Source organism: Lagenorhynchus albirostris, chromosome 2, assembly GCF_949774975.1.
Source record: "Lagenorhynchus albirostris chromosome 2, mLagAlb1.1, whole genome shotgun sequence".
NCBI lineage: Eukaryota > Metazoa > Chordata > Mammalia > Artiodactyla > Delphinidae > Lagenorhynchus > Lagenorhynchus albirostris.
This window is the reverse complement of record NC_083096.1, coordinates 6,484,308-6,509,431: the sequence shown is the minus strand read 5'-3', so window position 1 is coordinate 6,509,431 and position 25,124 is coordinate 6,484,308. Positions and strand designations below refer to the sequence as shown.

General features: G+C 36.1%; 1 long non-coding RNA gene across 1 annotated transcript in view; it reads left to right on the top strand.

Moving 5' to 3' along the window:
* Positions 1-12,804, top strand: part of LOC132515658 (uncharacterized) — a 125,495-nt gene extending 112,691 nt beyond the window's left edge. The window contains exon 5 of the long non-coding RNA XR_009539157.1: positions 9,546-12,804. This is a non-coding gene — a long non-coding RNA (uncharacterized LOC132515658). The remainder of the gene's footprint in view (positions 1-9,545) is intronic.
* The last annotated feature ends 12,320 nt before the right edge of the window (positions 12,805-25,124 follow it).

Genomic DNA, 25,124 nt, shown 5'->3' with positions numbered 1-25,124 from the left:
GCAGGCCAGAAGGGAGTGACATGATATGTTTAAAGTGTTGAAAGGGAAAAACCTACAACCAAGAATACTCTACCTAGCAAGTCTCTAGATTTGATGGAGAGAGCAAATGCTTTATAGACAAGCAAAAGCTAAAAGAGTTCATCACCACTAAACAAGCTTTACAATAAATGTTAAAGGAACTTCTCTAGGTGAAAAAGAAAAGGCCACAACTAGAAACAAGAAAATTAGGGAATGAAAAACTCACCTGAAACAGCAAACATACAGTAAAGGTAGGGAATCATCCACATACAAAGCTAGTAGGGAGGTTAAAAGACAAAATTAGTAAAAACAACTGTAACCACCATAAGCAGTTAAGGGAAACAGAAATTTAGATGTAAAATATGATATCAAAAATAGTAATTGTGACAGGAGGAGAGTACAAATTCACAGTATTCCAAATGCATTTAGAATTAAGAGATCAGCAGCTTAGAACAATCATACACACACACACGCATACAAAAACCTCATGGAAACTGCACACCAAAAATCTAACCAAAAATCTCTGATACACAAATAAAAAAGAAAAAGGAATCCAAACATACCACTATAGATAGTCATCAAATCACAAGAGAGTGAACAAAAGAAGAAACCGAAAAAAACCTATAAAAACAAATCCAAAACAATTAACAAAATAGTAATAAGGATATACATAGAGCTAATTACCTTAAATGTTAAGGGACTAAATGCTTCAACCAAAAAACACAAGCTAACTGAATGGATACAAAAACAAGAGCCATATATATGCTGCCTACAAGAGACTCACTTCAGATCTAGGCAAACATACAGATTTAAGGGAGAGGAAAAAGGTATTCTATGCAATAAGAAATTAAGAGAAAGCTGGAGTAGCAATACACATATCAGACTAAATAAACTTTAAAAATTGTTAGAAGAGACAAAGAAGGACACTACCTAATGATCAAAGGGTCAATCCAAGAAGAAGATTTAACAAGTGTAAATATATATGCACCCAAAATAGGAGCACCTCAATATATAAGGCAAATATTAACAGCAATAAAAAGAGAAATCAACAGTAACACAGTAATAGTAGGGGACTTTAACACCCCACTTACATCAATGGTCAGATCATCCAGACAGAAAATCAGTAAGGAAACACAGGTCTTTAATAACATAGTAGACCAAATGGACTTAATTGATATTTATAGAGCATTCCAACTGAAAGTAGCAGACACATTGTTTTCAAGTGCACATGGAGCATTCTCCAGGATAGATCAAATGATTGGCCACAATACAAGCCTCAGTAGATTTAAGAAAATTGAAATAATATCAAGCATCTTTTGCAACCACAATGCTATGAAACTAGAAATCAACTACAAAAAACCCAAAACTGCAAAAAGCACAAACACATGGAGATGAGAAAATGTGCTACTAAACAACCAATGGATTTCCTCTCTGAGGAAAATCAAAGAGGAAATCAAAAATACCGAGAGACAAATGAATACGAGAACATGATGATTCAAAACATATGGGATGCAGCAAAAGCAGGCCTAAGAGGGAAGATTACAGCAAAAAAAGCTTAACTCAGGAATCAAGCAAAATCTCAAATAAACAACCTAAGCTTATGCCTAAAGCAACTAAGAAGAATAAACAAAGCCCAAAGTTATTTGAAGAAAAGAAACCAAAGTTCAGAGCAGAAACAAATGAAATATAGATGAAAAAAAAAGCAATAGAAAAGATCAATGAAACTAAAAGCTGGATCTTTGAAAAAATAAAATGCATAAAACCTTTAGCCAGACTTCATCAAGAAGAAAGAGAGAGGGCTCAAATGAATAAAATTAGAAATGAAAAAGAAGTTACAATGGACACCACAGATATACAAAGGATTATAAGAGACTACTATGAGCAAATATATGCCAATAAAATGGACAACCTAGAAGAAATGGACAAATTCTGAGAAAGGTACAATCTCCCAAGACAGAACCAGGAAGAAATAGAAAATATGAACAGACCAATCACAAGTACTGAAATTGAAACTGTGATTTAAAAATTTGCAACAAACAAAAGTCCAGAACCAGATGGCTTCACAGGCAAATTCTATCAAACATTTAGAGAAGAGCTGACACCTATCTTTCTGAAACTATTCCAAAACAATTGTAAAGGAAGGAACACTGCCAAACTCATTCTATGAGGTCACCATCATCCTGAGACCAAAACCAGACAGAGATCCTCAAAAAATGAAAATTACAGACTAATATCACTGATGAACATTGATGCAAAACTCAACAAAATACTAGCAAACTGAATCCAACAATACTTTAAAAGGGTCACACACTGTGGTCAAGTGTGATTTATCCCAGGGATGCAAGGATTTTTCAATACCCACAAATTAATCACATTGAAAAATTGAAGAATAAAAACCATATGATCATTTCTGCATTTCTAATAGATGCAGAAAAATCTTTTGACAAAATTCAACACCCATTTATGATGATAAAAACTCACCAGAAAGTGGGCATAGAGGGAACACACCTCAATATATTAAAGGTGATATATGACAAAAACACTGCTAACATCATACTCAGCAGTGAAAAGTTGAAAGCATTTTCTCTAAGACCAGGAACAAGACAAGGATGTCCACTCTTGCCACTTTGATTCAACATAGTTTTGGAAGTCCAAGCCACAGCAATCAGTGAAGAAAAGGAAATGAAAGGAATCCAATTGGAAAAGAAGAAGTAAAACTGTCACTGTTTGCAGATGACATGATACTATACGTAGAAAATCCTAAAGATGCCACCAGAAAACTACTAGAGCTCATCAATGAATTCAGTAAAGTTGCAGGATACAATATTGATGTACAGAAATCTGTTGCATTTCTATACACTAACAATGAACTATCAGAAAGAGAAATTTAGGGGAAAATCCCATTTATCACTGTATGAAAAAGAATAAAATACCTAGGAATAAACCTACCTAAGGAGGCAAAAAACCTGTACTACCAACACTATAAAACACTTAAAGAAATTGAAGATAACACAAATGTATGGAAAGATATATGGTGTTTTGGGATTAGAAGAATCCATATTGTTAACATGACCATACTACCCAAGGCAATCTACAGATTCAATGCAATTCCTATCAAATTAACCAATGGCATTTTTCACAGAACTGGATCAAAAATTTTTTAATTTGTATGGAAACACAAAAGACCCCAGATAAATCTTGAGAAAGAAAAACAGAGCTGGAAGACTCAGGCTCCCTGACTTCAGACTATACTACAAAGCCACAGGAAGCAAAACAGTATAGTACTGGCACAAAAACAGACACATAGGTTAATGGCCAGGATAGAAAACCCAGAATAAACCCACATACTTATAGGTCATTAATCTACAACAAAGGAGGGAAGAATATACAATGGAGAAAAGACAGTGTCTTCAATACATGGTGCTGGGAAAACAGGACGGAAAGAAATTAGATCATTCTCTAACACCATACATAAAAGTAAACTCAAAATGGATTAAAAAAGTAAATATAAGACCAGATACTATAAAACTCCTCGAGGAAAACATAAGCAGAATACTCTTTGACATAAATCACAGCAATATCTTTTTGGATCCATCTCCTAGAGTAATGGAAATAAAAATAAACAACTGGGACCTAGTCAAACTTAAAAGATTTTGTACTACAAAGGAAACCATGAACAAAACATAAAGAAAACCTACTGACACAGAGAAAATATTTGCAAATGATGCAACCAACAATGGCTTAATTTCCAGAATACACAAATACCTCATACAGGTCATTTAAAAACAAACAAAAACAATGGGCAGAAGAAATAGACATTTCTCCAAAGAGGATATGCAGATGGTAACATGCACATGAAAAGGTGCTCCATATTGCTAATTAGTAGAGAAATGCCAATCAAAACTACAGTTAAGTATTACCTCACACTGGTCAGTATGGCCATCATCAAAAAGTCTAAAAATAATAAATGCTGGAGAGGGTGTGGAGAAAAGGGGACCCTCCTTTAAAAACCTCTAAAAATAGTGTTCCCATATGATCTAGTAATCCACTTCTGGGTGTATATCCAGAAAAGACAACTAATTTGAAAAGATACATGCACCTCAATGTTCATAGCAGTACTATTTACAATAGCCAAACATGGAGGCAACCTAAGAGTCTATTAACAGATGAATGAATAAAGAAGCTGTGGTGTGTATGTATGTATGTGCATGTGTGTGTGTGTGTGTATATAACTCAGCCATAATAAGGAATGAAATAATGCCATTTGCAGCAACATGGTTGTACCTAGTGATTATTATAGCAAAGTGAAGTAAGTCAGACAGTAAAAGAGAAATATCATATGTATCACTTATATGTGGAATCCAAAAAAATGATACAAATGAACTCATTTACAAAACAGATGCAAAGACATAGAAAACAAATATGGTTACTAAAGGGGAAAGTGGGTGTGAGGTATACATTAGGAATTTTGGATTAACAGATACACCCTACTATATGGAAAATAGATAAACAGCAAGGACCTACTGTATAGCACAGGAAACTATATATATATTCAGTATCATCTAATAACTGATAATGGGAAAGAATCTGAAAAAGAATATATATGTAAATGTATAAATATGTTTATATATGTATATGTGTATATATGTATATAAAGTCATTTACTCAATTAAACTTATTCTAAACATTGATATCCACAAACTCTTTTCTCAAGTTCCTTTTCCACAAACCTTCCATCCCTTTCTGTATCTGTATAAGTTTGTCTCTTATTTTTTCCATCCATAAACAACGAGCTCTAAGCCAAAATTATTTTCTTTTAAGAAAATGCAATTCCATTCATCATGCCTTCTTTTACTGAAAACACACATCCTGCCTTCCTATTATACACTGAAATGTTTCCTTCATTATTTCTAGTAGCTTTATTTACATATTTAAATTAGAATCCTCAACTCTTAAAAATCTTAATTTCTAGTGAAAATTAAGAAGTAAGCAATTATAAACTTTTACATTAGCATTCTGTAGATTGGCAAACAAACACCAATAATAATTTCTAAAAACATGTGCTTTCTTATAGAAAATATCTCAGTCACAACAAAGGTATTTATCAGTACTCTTAAATATCTTTTGTTTCTCTGTAAAAAGAAGCCTATATTCAGTAATTAATGTTTTACTATCTTGTTTTATTTGGGAATGACCCAGCTGTTCAATAAACTTCCATCTTTTAACTTAGTTTAGCACAACTCTAAAATTTCAAGTAACCAAATATCTGGAGAGATTAATTTTTAAGTAGACTTTCCTAAAACAATTATTCCCATAGAGCTCACCAAAAGCTCTTATCTCATTTGTATTTAATTTAATAATAAAAAAATTCATACTGTTATTTTTCTTGCTGACCAATTTGCAACAGATATAAGAAGATCTTATTTGACCTCTTTTACAAAGTTATTATACTTAATGTTGATGACTCTAAAGACATCTCTATATTAATTAAATCAACAAACTTCAAATTTAATACCAGATATTGATTTAATACTCAATATTTCCCAGTTCCTGTGAATCTGAAATTCATCCTGGCCAATTTCCTTTTGTTTCTGAGAAATTTATATAAGCATTTTATTTCCTTTAATCCAATCAAGTAGAGCCCATTTATATATTAATTTTGGTAATACTATTTAAAGGTAGATACATACATATAAAATGCACAGACATATAGACAGATACTACCAGAGATCTCATAGCTTCATTTTAAATCATAGTCAATAATCGGGTGCTACAATATAAAACTCACTAGTTTATAAATAAGAGTTGGAATAAGTTGAATTTTAAAAGTTGTCTTTCCACTTTTTTCTCAGTCTCAGGAATTAGAGATGGTCTAGATAAAGTGTTCCTGAGAACCCTGGTCCGGAGGCACAGGGAGAGAAAAGCAAGTTCTCCTAGAAGGACTTGTTCCCTCAGGGTCAGGATTCTAAAAATACGTTGTTTTTTTTTTCAAACCAGCTTTCCTTAACTGCATATGTAATAAAAGAGCCCATTTTGGCCATAGGGCAAACTTTTCCTTTAATTCCCAAATAAGTAAGTACTTCTAAGTCTAAGTTTTGTATGTACATGAACCTGGCTGCAGTGTTAGTTGGAGGCTGGTTTTCTGAGGCCCCTCATTTCTGTTTGGAAGCCTCTATTTTCCATTTTAAAGTTGAATTAGTCAGGGATAAAATTTACTGATGAAATTATGTGTCGGGCCAGTGTGCTGTTGTGAGCTTAACTCCTCTAGACATCCCCCTAGAGCCATTTCAGCTTTCTTACATGGCTTAGTGTTCCCTTTGGTGGTCTAAGACCACTGTGGGTGTTTGGATCACTGAATGACCAATTCTTATACGTGACCCCAGATGAGCAAGTCTTCTAATTAATGAGTGGGTTGCCCTATGGGACCACTGCACAGTATGAGGACTCCACCTCCACCACTCCTGTAACCTTCTCAGTTGGCTGAGAAAGCTGTAACTGACCAGGAGGAGTCTTGTCCCTTTACTTTGTAGCAAAGTTCTCCTGTAATAACTTCACTTTTATCCCAACAAATTCTATAAGGGAAGCCAAATTAAGGAAAAGTGTCAGACCAGTCTCTTACCTAACCACTCAGCCCAGACCACTTAGTCTCTTTCAACTGAACAAACCCCAGTATCTCTCCACTGGGGGGGCCAAGTACTTGTTATAGATCTCCAAATAAAACTCAGGATCATCAACCAATTTGGGAGATCCAAGAACCAGGAGAGACTCACCCAAATCTGTCTGAACTCTCTGAGGAGTTAGATGGGCTCAAGAGGCCTCTGCTGGTACCAAGGCTCCAGTTCTTGTAGTTAAGGCGAAGGAGAGAAGTCAGCTCTGGGTCACTTTTGTTGGTTGCCAAAAGTGCCAACTGAAAGAAAAATGCACAATGTCAGAGTTGTGAGATAAGGTTTTTTTTTGTTTTTTTTTTTTTTGCGATACGTGGGCCTCTCACTGTCGTGGCCTCTCCCGTTGCGGAGCACAGGCTCCGGACGCGCAGGCTCAGCAGCCATGGCTCATGGGCTCAGCCACTCCACGGCATGTGGGATCTTCCCGGACCGGGCCATGAACCTGTGTCCCCTGCATCAGCAGGCAGACTCTCAACCACTGCGCCACCAGGGAAGCCAGTGAGATAAGTTTTATTTTGAGCAAAATCAGGACTATAGCCCAGGAGCAGTTCCTCAGGGCCACCTGAGATGCTCTCTCCTGGGCTATAGTCCTCATTCTGCCTGAAATAAAACTTAACTCACAACTCTCACATTGTGATTTTTTTCTTTCTAGTCAACATAATGGAAACTAAAAGATATATAACTGAGATGAGAGTTTATAAAAATTGGTATATTTAAATGAGCTTTATATAAGATGGTTACAAAGAGCTTAACTATACTGTGGGATAGACATGTTTCACTGGGGAACACCTCCCCTGCTTGGTATTATAAGACAGAGCATAGGAATCTACCCCTCAGGAAACATTAAATAAACATTCTAAAGGAAACCAATATGGTTACCTGAACCTGTACAATATAAAGTAAAACTGGGAACTAATATTCAGGGGCTAATAAAAATAGTAACAGAGCTTTTGCTCTGGGTCTAATCTGTGCATTCAGAGGGGCTTTGTTGACTGCTTATGGAAGCTTTTGAAGGCATGATAAATTAAGCCCTGCAATTCTGGAACACAGAACTCATAAATTTCAGTTTAGCTAGAAATCTTCTCACTCATTCAGAAAATCAAATGAAAGAAAATATAGTTGGGCAAATCAATTCTTAATGTCATTTAGGTGACAGACCAGTTCTTTGGGGAATTGAAAGCTACTGTCTTTGTCTTACAAATCTCTTCAAATCAGAAATGTCAATTCAGCTCACAAGGAACTGAGACTGAGCCTAATCAGCTCAATCAGGTAGAACCTGAAAAGTTTAAAAGAATTTAAAAGTGGCCTTTTTAAATTCAAACCACTGGAAAGGCTCCCTCAGCCAAATTCTAATTCATAGCTTCCTTAAGGATTTATCAAGAACAAATACAAGTCTTAAAAGTCTTTTCCACAAATAATGATGCCTTAGGGGGACCTTCAAGATGGCAGAGGAGTAAGACGTGGAGATCACCTTCCTCCCCACAAATACATCAAAAATACATCTACATGTGGAACCACTTCTACAGAACACCTACTGAACGCTGGCAGAAGACCTCAGACTTCCCAAAAGGCAAGAAAATCAGCACATACCTGGGTAGGGCAAAAGAAATAAGAATAAACAGAGACAAAAGGATAGGGATGGGACCTGCACCCCTGGGAGGGAGCTGTGAAGGAGGAAAGGTTTCCACACACTAGGAGGCCCCTTCACTGGTGGAGACTGCGGGTGGCAGGCGGGAAGCTTCAGAGCCACAGAGGAGAGCGCAGCAACAGAGGTACAGAGGGCAAAGCAGAGAGATTCCCTCACAGAGGATTGGTGCTGACTAGCACTCACCAGCCTGAGATGCTCACCTGCTGGGGTGGGTGGGGCTGGGAGGTGAGGCTTGGGCTTCAGAGGTCAGATCCCAAGGAGAGGGCTGCAGTTGGCTGCGTGAACACAGCCTAAAGGGGGTTAGTGTGCCACAGCTAGCTGGGAGGGAGTCGGGGTAAAACTCTGGACCTGCCGAAAAGGCAAGAGACCATTGTTTCAGGGTGCACGAGGAGAGGGGATTCCTTCCCTGTGTGCCCACAGAAGACAGCACCACCTAAAGGAGCTCCAGAGACGGGCACGAGCCGCGGCTATCAGCACGGACCCCAGAGACGGGCATGAAACGCTAAGGCTTCTGCTGCCGCCACCAAGAATCCTGTGTGCGAGCACAGGTCACTATCCACACCTCCCTGGGAGCCTGTGCAGCCCGCCACTGCCAGGGTCCCATGATCCAGAGACAACTTCCCCGGGAGAACGCACGGCGTGCCTCAGGCTGGTGCAACGTCACACCAGCCTCTGTCGTTGCAGGCTCACCCTGTATTCCAATTATGACTACCATACCCCTCCCTCCCCACAGCCTGAGTGAGCAAGATTACCCCTAATCAGCCACTGCTTTAACCCCGTCCTCTCTGGACAGGGAACAAACACCCTCAGGCAACCTACAAGCCAACAAGGGGCCAAAACCAAAGCAGAACCCCGGGAGCTGTGAGAACAAAGAAGAGAAAGGGAAATCTCTCCCAGCAGCCTCAGAAGCAGTGGATTAAATCCCCACAATCAACTTGACGTACCCTGCATCTCTGGAATACCCGAATAGACAACAAATCGTCCCAAAATTGAGGCAGTGAACTTTGGAAGCAACTGTAGACTTGGGGTTTGCTGTCTGTGACTGATTTGATTCTGATATTTATGTTTATCTTAGTTTATTTTTAGTGCTTGTAACCATTGGGGGATTCGTTTATTGGTTTGGTTGCTCTCTTTTTTAAAAATTTTTTATTTTAATTTTTTAAAGTTATTATTTATTTAGTAAATTTTTCTTTTTTTTCCCCTTTTTCTTCAAGCTGTTTGGCTGACAGGGTCTTGATGCTCTGGCCTGGTGTCAGGCCTGTGACTCCAAGGTGGCAGAGCCGAGTTCAGGACATTGGACCACCAGAGACCTCCTGGCCCCACGTAATATCAATCGGTGAGAGCTCTCCCAGAGATCTCCATCTCAATGCTAAGACCCAACAAGCTCCAGTGCTGGACAACCCATGCCAAACAACTAGCAAGACAGGAACACAACCCCACCCATTAGCAGAGAGGCTGCCTAAAATCATAATAAGGTCACAGACACCCCAAAACACACTACCAAACGTGGTCCTGCCCACCAGAAAGACAAGATCCAGCCTCATCCATCAGAACACAGGCACCAGTCCCCTCCACCAGGAAGGCTAAACAACCCACTGAACCAACCTTAGCCACTGGGGGCAGACACCAAAAACAACAAGAAGTATGAACCTGCAGCCTGTGAAAAGGAAACCCCAAACACAGTAAGTTAACCAAAATGAGAAGATAGAGAAATACACAGCAGATGAAAGAGCAAGGTAAAAACCCACCGGACCAAACAAATGAAGAGGAAATAGGCAGTCTACCTGAAAAGGAATTCAGAGTAATGATAGTAAAGATGATCCAAAATCTTGGAAATAGAATGGTGAAAATACAAGAAATGTTTAACAAGGACCTAGAAGAACTAAAGAGTAAACAAACAATGATGAACACCACAATAAACAAAATTAAAATTCTCTAGAAGGAATCAATAGCAGAATAACTGAGGGAGAAGACGGATAAGTGACCTGGAAGATAAAATAGTGGAAATAACTACCACCGAGCAGAATAAAGAAAAAAGAATGAAAAGAATGGAGGACAGTTCCAGAGACCTCTGGAACAACATTCAAAGCACCAACATTCGTATTATAGGGGTCCCAGAAGAAGAAGAGAAAAAGAAAGTGTCTGAGAAAATATTTGAAGAGATTATAGTTGAAAACTTCTGTTACATGGGAAAGGAAATAATCAAGTCCAGGAAGTGCAGAGAGGCCCATACAGGATAAATCCAAGGAGAAACACACCAAGACACATATTAATCAAACTATCAAAAATTAACAAAGAAAAAATATTAAAAGCAGCAAGGGAAAAGCAACAAATAATATACAAGGGAATCCCCATAAGGTTAACAGCTGATCTTTCAGCAGAAACTCTGCAAGCTAGAAGGGAGTGGCAGGACATATTTAAAGTGATGAAAGGGAAAAACCTACAACCAAGACTACTCTACCCAGCAAGGACCTCACTGAGATTCGACAGAGAAATTAAAACCTTTATAGACAAGCAAAAGTTAAGAGGATTCAGCACCACCAAACCAGCTTTACAAAAAATGCCAAGGGAACCTCTCTCAGCAGGAAACACAAGAGAAGAAAAAGACTTACAAAAACAAACCCAAAATAATTAAGAAAATGGTAATACAAAATTAATGCACAGAAATCTCCTGCATTCCTATACACTAATGAAAAATCTGAAAGAGAAATTAAGGAAATACTCCCATTTACCATTGCAACAAAAAGAATAAAATATCTAGGAATAAAACTACCTAAGGAGACAAAAGACCTCTATGCAGAAAGCTATAAGACACTGATGAAAGAAATTAAAGATGATACAAACAGATGGAGAGATATACAATGTTCTTGGATTGGAAGAATCAACATTGTGAAAGTGACTATACTACCAGAAGCAATCTACACATTCACTGACATCCCTATCAAACGACCAATGGCATTTTTCACACAACTAGAACAAAAAAATTCACAGTTTGTATGGAAACACAAAAGAACCTGAATAGTCAAAGCAATCTTGAGAACGAAAAACACAGCTGGAGGAATCAGGTTCCCTGACTTCAGACTATACTACAAAGCTACAGTAATCAAGACAGTATAGTACTGGCACAAAAACAGAAATATAGATCAATGGAACAGGATAGAAAGCGCAGGGATAAACCCACACACATATGGTCACCCTATCTTTGATAAAGGAGGCAAGAATATACAATGGAGAAAAGACAGCCTCTTCAATAAGTGGTGCTGGGAGAACTGGACAGCTACATGTAAAAGAATGAAATTACAACACTCCCTTACACAATACACAAAAATAAACTCAAAATGAACTGAAGAACTAAATGTAAGACCAGACACTATAAAATTCTTAGAGGAAAACATAGAACACTCTGTGACATACAACACAGCAAGATCCTTTTTGACCCACCTCCTAGAGAAATGGAAATAAAAACAAAATAAACAAATGGGACCTAATGAAACTTAAAAGCTTTTGCACAGCAAAGGAAACCATAAACAGGATGGAAAAGTCAACCCTCAGAATGGGAAAAAATATCCACAAAGGAAACAACTGACAAAGGATTAACCTCCAAAATATACAAGCAGCTCATGCAGCTCAATATGAAGAAAACAAACATCCCAATCCAAAAATGGGCAGAAGACCTAAATAGACATTTCTCCAAAGAAGATATACAGATTGCCAGCAAACACATGAAAGGATGCTCAACATCACTAATCATTAGAGAAATGCAAATCAAAACTACAGTGAGATATCACCTCACACCAGTCAGAATGGCCATCATCAAAAAATCTACAAACAGTAAATGCTGGAGAGGGTGTGAAGAAAAGGGAACCGTCTTGCACTGTTGGTGGGAATGTAAATTGATACAGCCACTATGGAGAACAGTATGGAGGTTCCTTAAAGAACTAAAAATAGCACTACCATATGACCCAGCAATCCCACTCCTGGGCATATACCCTGAGAAGACCATAATTCAAAAAGATGCATGCACCCCAATGTTCATTGCAGCACTATTTACAATAGCTAGGACATAGAAGCAACCGAAGTGTCCTTTGACAGATGAATAAAGATGATTTGGCATATATACAGAATGGAATATTACTCAGCCATAAAAAGAAACTGAATTGACTTATTTATAGTGAGGTGATGGACCTAGAGTCAGTCATACAGAGTGAAGTCAGAAAAACAAATACCGTATGCTAACACATATATATGGAATCTAAAAAAAAAAAGGTTCTGATGAACATAGGGGCAGGACAGGAATAAAGACACAGACGTAGGGAATGGACTTGAGGACACAGGGAGGGGGAAGGGTAAGCTGGGACGAAGTGTGGGAGTAGCATTGACATATATGGGCTACCAAATGTAAAATAGATAGCTAGTGGGAAGCAGCTGCATAGCACAGGGAGATCAGCTCAGTGCCTTGTGACCATGTAGAGGAGTGGGATAGGGAGGGTGGGGGGAGACACAAGAGGGAAGGGATATGGGGATATATGTATATGTATAGCTGATTCACTTTGTTATACAGCAGAAACTAACACAACATTGTAAAGTAGTTATACTCCAATAAAGATGTTAAAAAAAATAAATGAAAACAGTCATCTGTGCAAATAGATTTAACTTATTCCTATTGTTATAAATAACTAGTAAGATTATATTGTAATAGCTGATTCATAACTAAGTTTTTAAATTGAAGCTATGAGATCTCTAGTTTTTTTCAGTTTTTATGTCTGTGTGCCCATTATATGAGATGTCTCTTCCTCTGGAAAATACTATCAAAATTAAATTTATAAAAGAGCTTTATTTACTTGACTTAAAAGTAAGAGCTTACAAACTAAATATTTCTAAATATAAAAGAAACTGGCCAGAAAGCATTTCAGGTTTCACGTGATCTAGGAAATATTCAATATTAAATTAACATCCTGTTTTAAAGCTAGCTTAAACTTACCGATTTAATCAATTTAGACATGCCTTACTTTTTTTGAACCTAGGTTTACTAAAGGTCGATTCATGTTATTTCAGTTAGAGTTTTTCAACAACAACAAAATTAACTTGGTATTATAATATTTTCATAAGTTGCAAAATAAAGGTAAATGAGATAAGAGTTTTCAGGTGAACTCTTTGGAAATAATTATGTCTTGGGTATGTCTATCTAAAATAGTTTCTCCAGATTTTTGGTAACTTGTTTTTTGCTAAGTTAAATGATGGGAATTAATTGAATATCCAGGTCATTTCAAGTAAGATAAAATGCTGGAACATTAATTGCTAAATTGGTCTAAATTTACCTCCTTTTGTCTTGTTGCAAGAGGGAAACTAAAGATGTTTGGGTTTACAGACAATCACTGTTTTACTCTGTTATAAAATGTTATAAACAATGTTATAACTCTGTTATAAACAATCACTGTTTTACACTGTTATACTCTTATAAAATGAAAATCTTCAAGAAAATTCACAAAAGCACTTCTTGACAAATATAATTTTCTGATAACTTCTATATCATACCACTGAACTGGGTAAGAAATTACAAAACTCCAATGGAAAACCTGGTAACTTCATGCAGATCAGCAGGGATTAATACATGGGACTGAATGAATAAATATGATTTATAATTTTATGACTTTTTTTTCTGAAAGATACTGGCATTTAATCTTTGTTTTCCAGAAAAAGCTTTCCTCTTACACCCTGACCTACACGTTGATAAAGTATCTTTACTGTAAACAAAGGTGAAACATTTATGTCTTTCTACCTGATCCTTCCAGAATTTGGCTTCTCCAGCTGGCTCCCCTGTAGATTTGATTGTTTATTGCAACCAGATTACAACTAGTTATAGTAATCATTGATTTGTTTTCTTTGTCTCCAATTTTTTTGTTTTGTGTCTCTCTCTCCTGTACTATGACCTTATTAATGTTATTACATATATTACTTACCCTGTCTAGTTTATAAGATCTTCTCTTGCATTACCCAATGTGTAACCAAGTCTCCAACAAAATTAATGATGGCTAAAAGTCTTGAGACAGTTTATCATATATACCCAACTCTACATAGAATAATTGTAATAGTGCAACTCTAGATGTGGGAAAAAGCAACAAGGGAAAACATTTCCTGATCATAATAGACTAGTAAGACAGGTGATCCACAGAATTTTAAATTAACAAGGACAGATCCAAAAATTAGAACCATGAGTGGCATATCAACAGAATCCTTGCCTGATCTAGGAATGAGACTTCCTAATGTAATGGGATAAAATTGGTCATGAAATGCTTCCCAAACATTCGTCGAAGTTATGACCAAGGGGAGACACTGTGGATGAAAAAAATGTTGCTTGCCATATCAGCAAACAAAGGATGCTATGGCCATGAGGCCATTGGCCACTACAACCACCCCTGATGGTGCGCCCTGAGGGAACTCAGGATGGAGACAAACAGGCTGCCCACTGCCAACCCCTCAGACACTGTAGCCACCCACAACTGTGCACCCTGAGGGGACTCAGGATGGGAAAGAATGGGATACTCGCCCTAGACAGCTAAGGTGCATATCAAAGCAAAGATTTCCATGAGCCCAGACTCTTGCATTTTCCCATACATAGAAAAGTGCTAAATTCATTAACTTGAGACGTCTGGTTTTCTTTAACAGTAATCTTTTGATGTTCCAACTACCTGGTTTTTGTCCCAGAAGCCCCTATATATCCCGGCTCCTCCCTTACCTCTTTGGAGCCGTCCCTCAGAGCTTTCTGAGAGGCTGTCTTCCAGGCTTAAGTCCTCAGTTTTATCTGCCAAATAAAACATAACTCTCGGGCTTCCCTGGTGGCGCAGTGGTTGAGAGTCCGCCTGCCGGTGCAGGGGACACGGGTTCGTGCCCTGGTCTGGGAAGATCCCACATGCCGCGGAGCGGCTGGGCCTGTGAGCCATGGCCGCTGAGCCTGCGCGCCCGGAGCATGTGCCCCGCAATGGGAGAGGCCATAACAGTGAGAGGCCCGCGTACCACAGAAAAACCCCTAAAAACCAAAAAATATAACTCTCAAACTTTAGGTCGTCCATTTTGTTTTTTGGTTTTTTCAGTCAACACAGGTGATGTCTGATCACTCTGGCCTGCCCTCCTAAAGAATCATGTTAGGTCAGTTTAGACAGGATTCCTCCTTACCCGTGATGTTTCCTCTCAGTGATTTTCCATCTGTTGACCATCTAGCAATCCCCCACTCCCACCCTCAGTCTCCTGCTCCATGGATATACATTCCCAGTTTTCCCTCTTGAGGAAGGAAATCCAAGTTGAGCCCAATCTTCTCCCCTACTGCAAAACCCCCTTAGGCATCACAATAATTTCCCTGAATAAAGGCAGACTTATTGTTTTAACAAAGGTCATAATAGTATTTTAGCATCTCCCAAATTAGAAAAACACTAGTGAACATCCAGATGCCTCATTGTAAGCCAGATATATCCCCGTTCTAACTTAATGCCAGGCATACTCAGAACTGCCTGTGAAACTGTAGATGCTAAGCTAACACAGCATGGACTTGGCAGCTGGTAGAGGTGAGGCCAGAGAGGGAAGAGCTGTGATTAGTACTGTGACATTTATCAGTAGATATTTACATGTCTTTTCCTAATTCTGAAAATGTTTGAGTGTGAATAGTTATGTCTGAACTAATTTATAAATCACCTTCAATGCTTAAATAAAATTCTGATTGATCGAATAATTAAAATTTTAACCTTGTCTTTTGTTCATAATAAACAGACAGTGACACATGTTTTCAAAGGAGTGAAAATGTTTCTGAAATAAAATGCTTCTCATTTTATGGAGTTCTCATTTTTTGGTGTTTAACATACATTTAGAGCCATATGTCTCTTCTGATTTAAAGGTCAGATGGAATGAGTTGAATTTAAAAAGGTTTTGGCATTTAGATGGTTACCTGCATAATAAATTAATGAGTTAATTACACTTTCCTGAATCACACAAAGGGATTTGCACAGGTGAGTCAATATTAACTTTGGAGAGTGGACACATTATTGCTGAGTATTAGAATCTCACCTGAGTGTATCTGTGAGAACTATTTGTGGATATGGAGATGCAAATCATGAAAATCTTCAAAATGTCATATCAAAGAATAAACAGACTGATCGAAGAGAATACAGAGCTCAGAGACAAATCCAAGAAATTTATAAAATCTGTCTTGCAAATGCATTATATTCATAAAGCAAAATTATCTAACTATTATAAATATTATATTTTACTCAGGAAGGTTATCAAATTTAAAAATTAGTTTCAGGTCAGCTCCCCTACCTTATCACTGGCACAAGAGTTATGTTCCCCTATTATGTAAATAATATCATCACTTATACTCAAGATAATGTTTGTTGCTTTTAATTGTTTGTCCATCCCCTAAGAGGTTCACCTTACTGTGTAAATTCCCAGTAACAAGACATTTTATATGGTTAAAATTTTAACTGTACTTTAACGGGGAGAACTTCAACACTATCTAATCCCCCATCTTGGCAGGAACAAAACCCTAATTTAGGCTCTTTGTGTATCCCATTCTCTTATTAGAGGAAGAACCAGAAGAAATCCAGGGATGAGACTTTCTAGCTTAAGTTGAAGGATTGGCTTTCCAACAAGACACTATTGTCTTTTTTAACATTAAATTACAAATAATGAGAGTAGAAACAGCATGTTTATCATGATCACATATTGTACTATATAAATAATTTAAATAATATCAAAATACTTTTATTTTTATCGTAATTGAAAGAATTACAACTTGTTAAAAACCAGTAGGTACCTGGGCAAAAAAATTGCTGTCCTTTTCAAAAGCCCATGACAGGAGGTAATGCACATCAAAAATTTCATTTAGAACCTTTTGTTTTTTAAGTAATAGATTAGAAATATTCATGATTTATCATGATGCTGCTTTTACTCTTTATTTTTTTTTTGCGGTATGCGGGCCTCTCACCATTGTGGCCTCTCCCGTTGCGGAGCACAGGCTCCGGACGCACAGGCTCAGCGGCCATGGCTCACGGGCCCAGCCACTCCACGGCATGTGGGATCTTCCCGGACTGGGGCACGAACCCATGTCCCCTGCCTCAGCAGGCGGACTCTCAACCACTGCACCACCAGGGAAGCCCTTACTCTTTATTTATATTGTATATTAGTATATACCATTAAATTAGGCATTGTAATTTGTTGGGGGTTGTTAATAAAAAGGAACAATCTACCTATATGTTATATTTAAATTATTGTCCTCTATTTCTGATTCTAACACATTCTTCTCGCTAGTTTTCTTATCATTCAATAACAGGTCAGGTTGAATTTGGCAATATAATACCTCTGTTATATAGAGTTAATGACTACTTTCCTAGAGGAATATTTTCATATATACTTATTAATTTATTTATATATTTGTTTTTAATTTATTTTAACTACTATTTTTAAAACATATGAATACTTCTTCAATTTAGATAAACATTGAGATCTTCAAGCATTATACCAAAATGTTCTTCTTAGAATCTAAATTTAGGCTCCCCTTTAAAATACAACTTCATAAATTCCTCTTACTTGATATATCCTCAAAAGCTGTTTTAAAAGTATAGAGTGTTCAAGTTCATTTTTTTACTCATTACTTCTTAAGACCTCTTCTCCTCCTTAAATCATATAAATCAAAGATTAATCTGGCACATTTCACCAGTAGCTTCAATAACACTATGCAGTGTTTAAAACTTATTAACATTATGTACCATCTGCTCCCAATTTAAATATCACACGCTGAAATTTCTAAATTTGTACATCTTAAGATATTCTTGTTTTTAAAATGTTTCTAGAATTTTCTTCATGTTCTTAAAATCGCCTAAACACAACATTTTTATTTTTCAGATCTGAGCTGTCATCTGAGTGAAATTATATTACAAATATGGGGCAATGTGAATGAGATGTTGAGTAAAAAGGGCAGAGATAGAGTCAGGCAGAATTCAAACTTGAATCTTGACTCTCTCATTTATTTCCATGGCAGTGTGTATAAATTCTTTTAATATCAGGTAGAGGTATTTCCTCCACTGCACAATATTTACAAAGGAGAAAATAAATACCAAACTGGCAAACTTGTAGTGAAAATTAATACTAATAAAATAATAAGTAACAGTATTGTTATCACCATCAATCTAATGTTTTATATTTTTTAACTTTCCTCATAACAAGTCAGTGAGGTGGAAAACAATTGGCATTTCCATTTTACAGATGATAAAACTAAAGTGAAGAGAGGTAACTGCCTGATGTGATATACTAAGTGATAAAGGGCATTCCAATTCAGATAGCCTGGCCCAATTATCTCATTGTCACTAAGATTAAAGAAGATAACATATGCCAATGCATGTCTGATCAGAGCTTTGCACACTTTTCATTGTTTCGTAGTTAATTTTATATTACTTCTCATGAATTATAAAAAATATATTAATTTCAACATTATGAAAATGTGGGTTCTGTAATAATAAGATTTTTGCATTTACATTCTAAAAAGGACTTTACATGTATTACCGTTTTGGTTCACTTTTCTGCCATCACATAATTCTCATGTTTCCAAGTTAATGGCAAAAAAAAAATGTATTTTGGACTTAAGATTCTAAGTTTAAATGAAAACTATTAAGTGGAAAACTATTCTGTAAAAGCAAAAATGTAAAAGATAAAAGGAAGAAATTTCGGAAATGCAAACCAAAGGGTCATTTTAGGCAGAAATTCTGGCACAGAATCCTTCCTTTCCCTTGTTTCCATTTTCACTAAACATTTTGCCGGGTTTTAACTTTCTGGAGAAACTATAACAAATGAAAAATTAATTCTATGTAACAACAACAACAAAATCAAAGAACTTCACAATTCTTCCATGTGTGTTTACCTGTATCTGTAGGTATGACATTAAATAGGTTTGTCTTGAAACTACATCCATCACCCAAATTTTGTTGATTCAAAAGAATTCAGCAATTGTTATAGAAGTATAGTGTACACACTAGAATGCCGTTGGCTTACGTTTTAATCATTTAAGATACATATTAAAATGGTAAATTCTCATTTTTCACCTCCAGAAAAATGTATAATTTGTAATATTAATTATACCATACTTCTGTAATATAATTATATGCAAAGCATATAATCAACAACCTGTTACTTGAACATTTTATATTCCAGATCTCAAAACATTTTTTCCCATCTTTGGTGGTTTCAATATTTACTCTTTATGTACTCTTATCCAATAATTATGTTTTCTGTCTGACTTAGTCAACTCTGTTGTCATACATGAAGTCTTGTTATTATCCATAACTGTACCATCTCCATAATATTGATTTCTAGTATCTCTCCTTTTGACCACTATCATCTGTCCTTCCAGGTCATCCCTCTCTTCCTCTTACTTCAAAAATTACTTGAGGGTATGGGGACAACCAGTCTATTGATTCAATCATCTTTGACCTTTTTTCTCTACCTCCACTTGAATCCTTTCTCTCTTATTTACCTACTTTATCTCCTCTGGTCCATCATTATAATTGAGAGCTACTCTCCCTATTTAGTTACGGTTGTTAAATTACTGTCTCCAATATATTCTTCCCCTGAAATGTACCTAAATTTACCCCCTCGTGTTCACCAATATAATCTTTTAAAGGTTACCTGTTATCATAATATTACTAAATTCAGTGGTCAAGCATCAGGAGGCTTCTTACTGGACTTATCAGAATCATTTATCATAGCTGATCACTCCTGCCATCTTAAAATATCTTCTTCACTAGTTTCTACCTTGTTTTGATTTTTTTTTTTACTTTAATGCCACTTCTTATATTATTTTTATTGGTTTCTTTTCATCTCTCTGAAGTTGGAATTCAGATCTGACTTCCATAGCCATACTTCTACCATATATGTTATTACATATTTGGACAGCTTAAAACACCATCTTATGCCCATGGGTCTCAAATATTTGTCTTCAGGCCATACTTCTGCAAACTACCAATCAACATATGAAAATACCCATGGATGTCTCCACTCAGATCTAAGTGAGTCATCTCATTCAACATCTCTAAATTATTAGATAAATGCAACTCAAAACTATAATGAGGTATCACCTCACTCCAGTCAGAATGACCATCACTAAAAACTCTACAAATAATCAGTGCTGGAGAGCATGGGGAGAAAAAGAAACCCTCCTACACTGTTGGTGGGAATGTAAATTGAAATGGTGTAACTGCTATGGAAAACAGTATGGAGATCCCTTAAAGAATTAAAACAGAGTTGCCACGTGAGCCATAGATCCCATTACTGGGCATATATTGGGAGAATACTCTAATTTGAAAAGATATATACACCCCAATGTTCATAGCAGCATTATTTACTATAGCCAACAAATGAAAGCAACCTTAGTGTCCACTGACAGAGGAATAGACAAAGAAGATGCGGTATATATACACAATGGGATTTTACTCAACTATAAAAAAGAATGAAATAATACCATTTGCAGCAACATGGGTGGACCTATAAATGATCATATTAAGTGACGTAAATCAGACAAAGACAAATGTCATATGATATCATTATATGTGTAATCTAAAAAAGATACAAATTAACTTATTTACAAAACAGAAATAGATTCACAGACAAACTTATAGTTACTAAAGGAGGAAAGGGATAAATTAGGAGTTTGTGATTAAAGTATACACACTACTATATATAAAATAGATAACCAACAGGACCTACTGCATAGCACAGGGAATTCTTCTCAATATATTGTAATAACCTATAAAGGAAGATAATCTGAAAAAAAACTAGGTATATATGTATGTATAACTGAATCACTTTGCTGTACACCTGAAACTAAAAGCTCGTTGACCAGCAATTGTGAGAAAAGGAGAGTACAAATGCAGAATATTGGAAATGCATTTGAAGTTAAAAGACCAGCAACTTAAAATATTGTTTATGTACAGACTGCTATATCAAAACCTCACAGTAACTGCAAACCAAAAGTCTACAATAGATACACACACAAAAAAGAAAAAGCAATCCAAACACAACACTAAAGTTAGTCATCAAATCACAAGATAAGGAAAATAAGAAGAAAGGGGATAAAAAAGGCCTACAAAAACAAATCTAAAACAGTTGACAAAAATGGCAATGAGAACATACATATAATTACCTTAAATGTAAACAGATTAAATGCTCCAACCAAAACACATAGACTGGCTGAATGGATACAAAACCAAGACCCATATATATGCTGTCTACAAAAGACCCACTTCAGATATAGGGACACATACAGACTGAAAGTGAGGGGATCGAAAAAGCTATTCCATGCAAATGGAAATCAAAAAAAAAAAAAAAAAAGCTTGAGTGGGAATACTCATATCAGACAAAACAGACTTTCAAATAAAGACTGTTACAAGAGACAAAGAAGGACACTACAAAATGATTAAGGGATCAATCGAAGGAAAAGCTATAACAATTGTAAATATATATGCACCCAACATAAGACCACCTCAATATATAAAGCAAATGCTAACAGCCATAAAAGAAGAAATTGACAGTAGCACAATAATAGTGGAGGACTTTTAACACCCCACTCTCATCAGTAGATAGATGATCAAAGGCCCTAAATGACACATTAGACCAGATGGACTTGACTGATATTTATAAAGAATTCCATCCGAAAGCAGCAGAATACACATTCTTTTCAAATGCACATGGCATATTCTCCAGGACTGATCACAGGCTAGGCCACAAAGCAAGCCTCGGTGAATTTAAGAAAACTGAAATCATATCAAGTATCTTTTCTTACTACAGTGTGAGATTACAAATCAACTACAAGGAAAAAAAACCCACACTTGGAGGTAAACAGTACGCTACTAAACAATCAATGGATCACTGAAGAAATCAAAAGGGAAATTTAAAAATACCTAGAGACAAATGAAAATGAAAGCACGATAATCCAAAACCTATGGGATGCAGTAAAAGCAGTCTAAGAGGGAAATTTTTAACAATGCACTCTTATCTCAGAAAACAAGAAAAATTTCAAATAACTTAACGTTTCACCTAAATCAACTAGAGAAACAAGAGCAAACAAAACCCAAAGTTAGTAGAAGGAAAGAAATCATAAAGATCAGAGTGGAAATAAATGAAATAGATATGAACAAAACAATAGAAAAGATCAATGAAACTAAAAGGTAGTTCTTTGAAAGGATAAACAAAACTGGTAAACCTTTAGCCAGACTCATCAAGAAAGAAAGGAAGAGGGCTCAAATCAATACAATTAGAAATGAAAAAGGAGAAGTTACAACAGACAGCACAGAAATACAAATGACCATAACAGACTACTGCAAGCAACTGTATGCCAATAAAATGGACAATCTAGAAGAAATGAACAAAATTATAGAAAGCTACAATCTCCCAAGAATGAACCAGGAAGAAACTGAAAATATGAACAGACCAATCACAAGTACTGAACTGAAACAGTGATTAGAAAACTCCCAACAGACAAAAGTCCAGGACCAGATGGCTTCACAGGCAAATTCTAACAAACATTTAGAGTACAGTTAACACCTATCCTTCTGAAACTATTCTAAAAATTGCAGAGGAAGGAACACTCCCAAACTCATTCTATGAGGCCACCATCACCCTGATATCAAAACCAGACAATGACAGCATTAAAAAAGAAAACTACAGGCCAATATCACTGATGAACATAGATGTAAAAATCCTCAACAAAATACCAGCAAACCAATTCAAGCAATATAGTACAAGGATCATACACCATGATCAAGTGGGATTTATTCCAGGGATGCAAGAATTTTTCAATATCCGCAAATCAATCAATGTGACAGACAACATTAACAAACTGAAGCATAAAAACCATATGATCATTTCAATAGATGCAGAAAAAGCTTTTGACAAAATTCAAAACCAATCTATAATAAAAAATCTCTAGAATGTGGGCATAGAGGGAACCTACCTCAACATAATACAGACCATATATGAAAAACCTACAGCTAACATCATACTCAAAGCTGAAAGCATTTCCTCTCAGATCAGGAACAAGACAAGGATGTCCACTCTCGCCACTATTATTCAACATAATTTTGGAAGTCCTAGCCATGGCAATCAGAGAAGAAATAAAAGGAATCCAAATTGAAAAAGAAGTAAAACTGTCACTGTTCGCAGAAGACATGATACTATACATGCCACCAGAAAAGTACTAGAACTCACAATGAATTCAGTAAATTTCCAAGATACAAAGTTAATACACAGAAATCTGTTACAGTTCTATACACTAACAACAAAAGATCAGAAAGAGAAATTAAAGAAGCAATTCCATTTACTATTGCATCATAAAGAATAAAATACCTAGGAATAAACCTACCTAAGGAGGCAAAAACCTGTACTACAAAAACTGTAAGATGCTGATGAAAGAAATCAAAGATGACAAAAACAGTTGGAAAGATACACTGTGTTCTTGGATTGGAAGAATCAATATTGTTAAAATCACCATACTACCCAAGTCAATCTATATTCAATGCAATCCCTATCAAATTACCAGTGGCATTTTTTACAGAACTAGAAGAAAAAAATTTAAGATTTACATGGAAACACAAAAGAACTCGAATAGCCAAAGTAATCCTGAGAAAGAAGAACAGAGTTGGAGTAATCAGGCTCTGCAGTCATCAAAAGAGTATGGTACTGGCACAAAAACAGAACTATAGATCAATGGAACAGGATAGAAATTTCAGAAATAAACCCATGCATCTATGGTCAATTAATCTATGACAAAGGAGGCAAGACTGTACAATGGAGAAAAGACAGTCTCTTCAATAAATGGTGCTCAGAAAACTGGACAGTTACATGTAATAGAATGAAATTAGAACATTCTTTAACATCATACACAAAAATAAACTCAAAATGAATTAAAGACCTAAAAGTAAGACTGGATACTATAAAACTCTTAAAGGAAAACATAGGCAGAACACACTTTGACATAAATTGCAGCAATATCTTTTTTGATTCATCTCCTATAGTAATAGAAATTTAAAAAAATAAACAAATGGGACCTAATTAAACTCAAATGCTTTTGCACAGCAAAAGAAACCATAAGCAAAATGAAAAGACAACCCACAGGAGAAAATATTTGCAAACTATGCAACTGACAAGGGATTAATGTCCAAAATTTACAAACAGCCCGTGCAGCTCAATATAAAATAAAAATAAAAAATTAACAAAATGAGAAGACCTATATAGACATTTCTTCAAAGAATTATCAGAGAAATGCAAATCAAAACTAACATGAGATATCACCTCACACCGGTCACAATGGCCATCATCAAAAAGTCTACGAACAATAAATGCTAGAGAGGGTGTGGAGAAAAGGGAATCCTCCTACACTGTTGGTGGGAATATAAATAGGTACAGCCAGTATGCAGAACAGTATTGAGGGACTTTAAAAAATTAAAAATAAACCTACCATATGATCCAGCAATCCCACTCCTGGGCATATATCCAGAGAAAACTATGGATCAAAATGATACATGCACCCCAATGTTCATTGCAGCACTATTTACAATAGCCAGGACATAGAAGCAACCTAAATGTACATCAACAGAGGACTGGATAAAGAAGATGTGGTACATATATACAATGGAATATTTCTCAGCCATTAGAAAGAACGAAATAATGTCATTTGCAGCAACATGGATAGACCTGGAAATTATCATACTAAGTGAGTAAGTCAGAGAACAACAAATATCATATGATATAGCTTATAT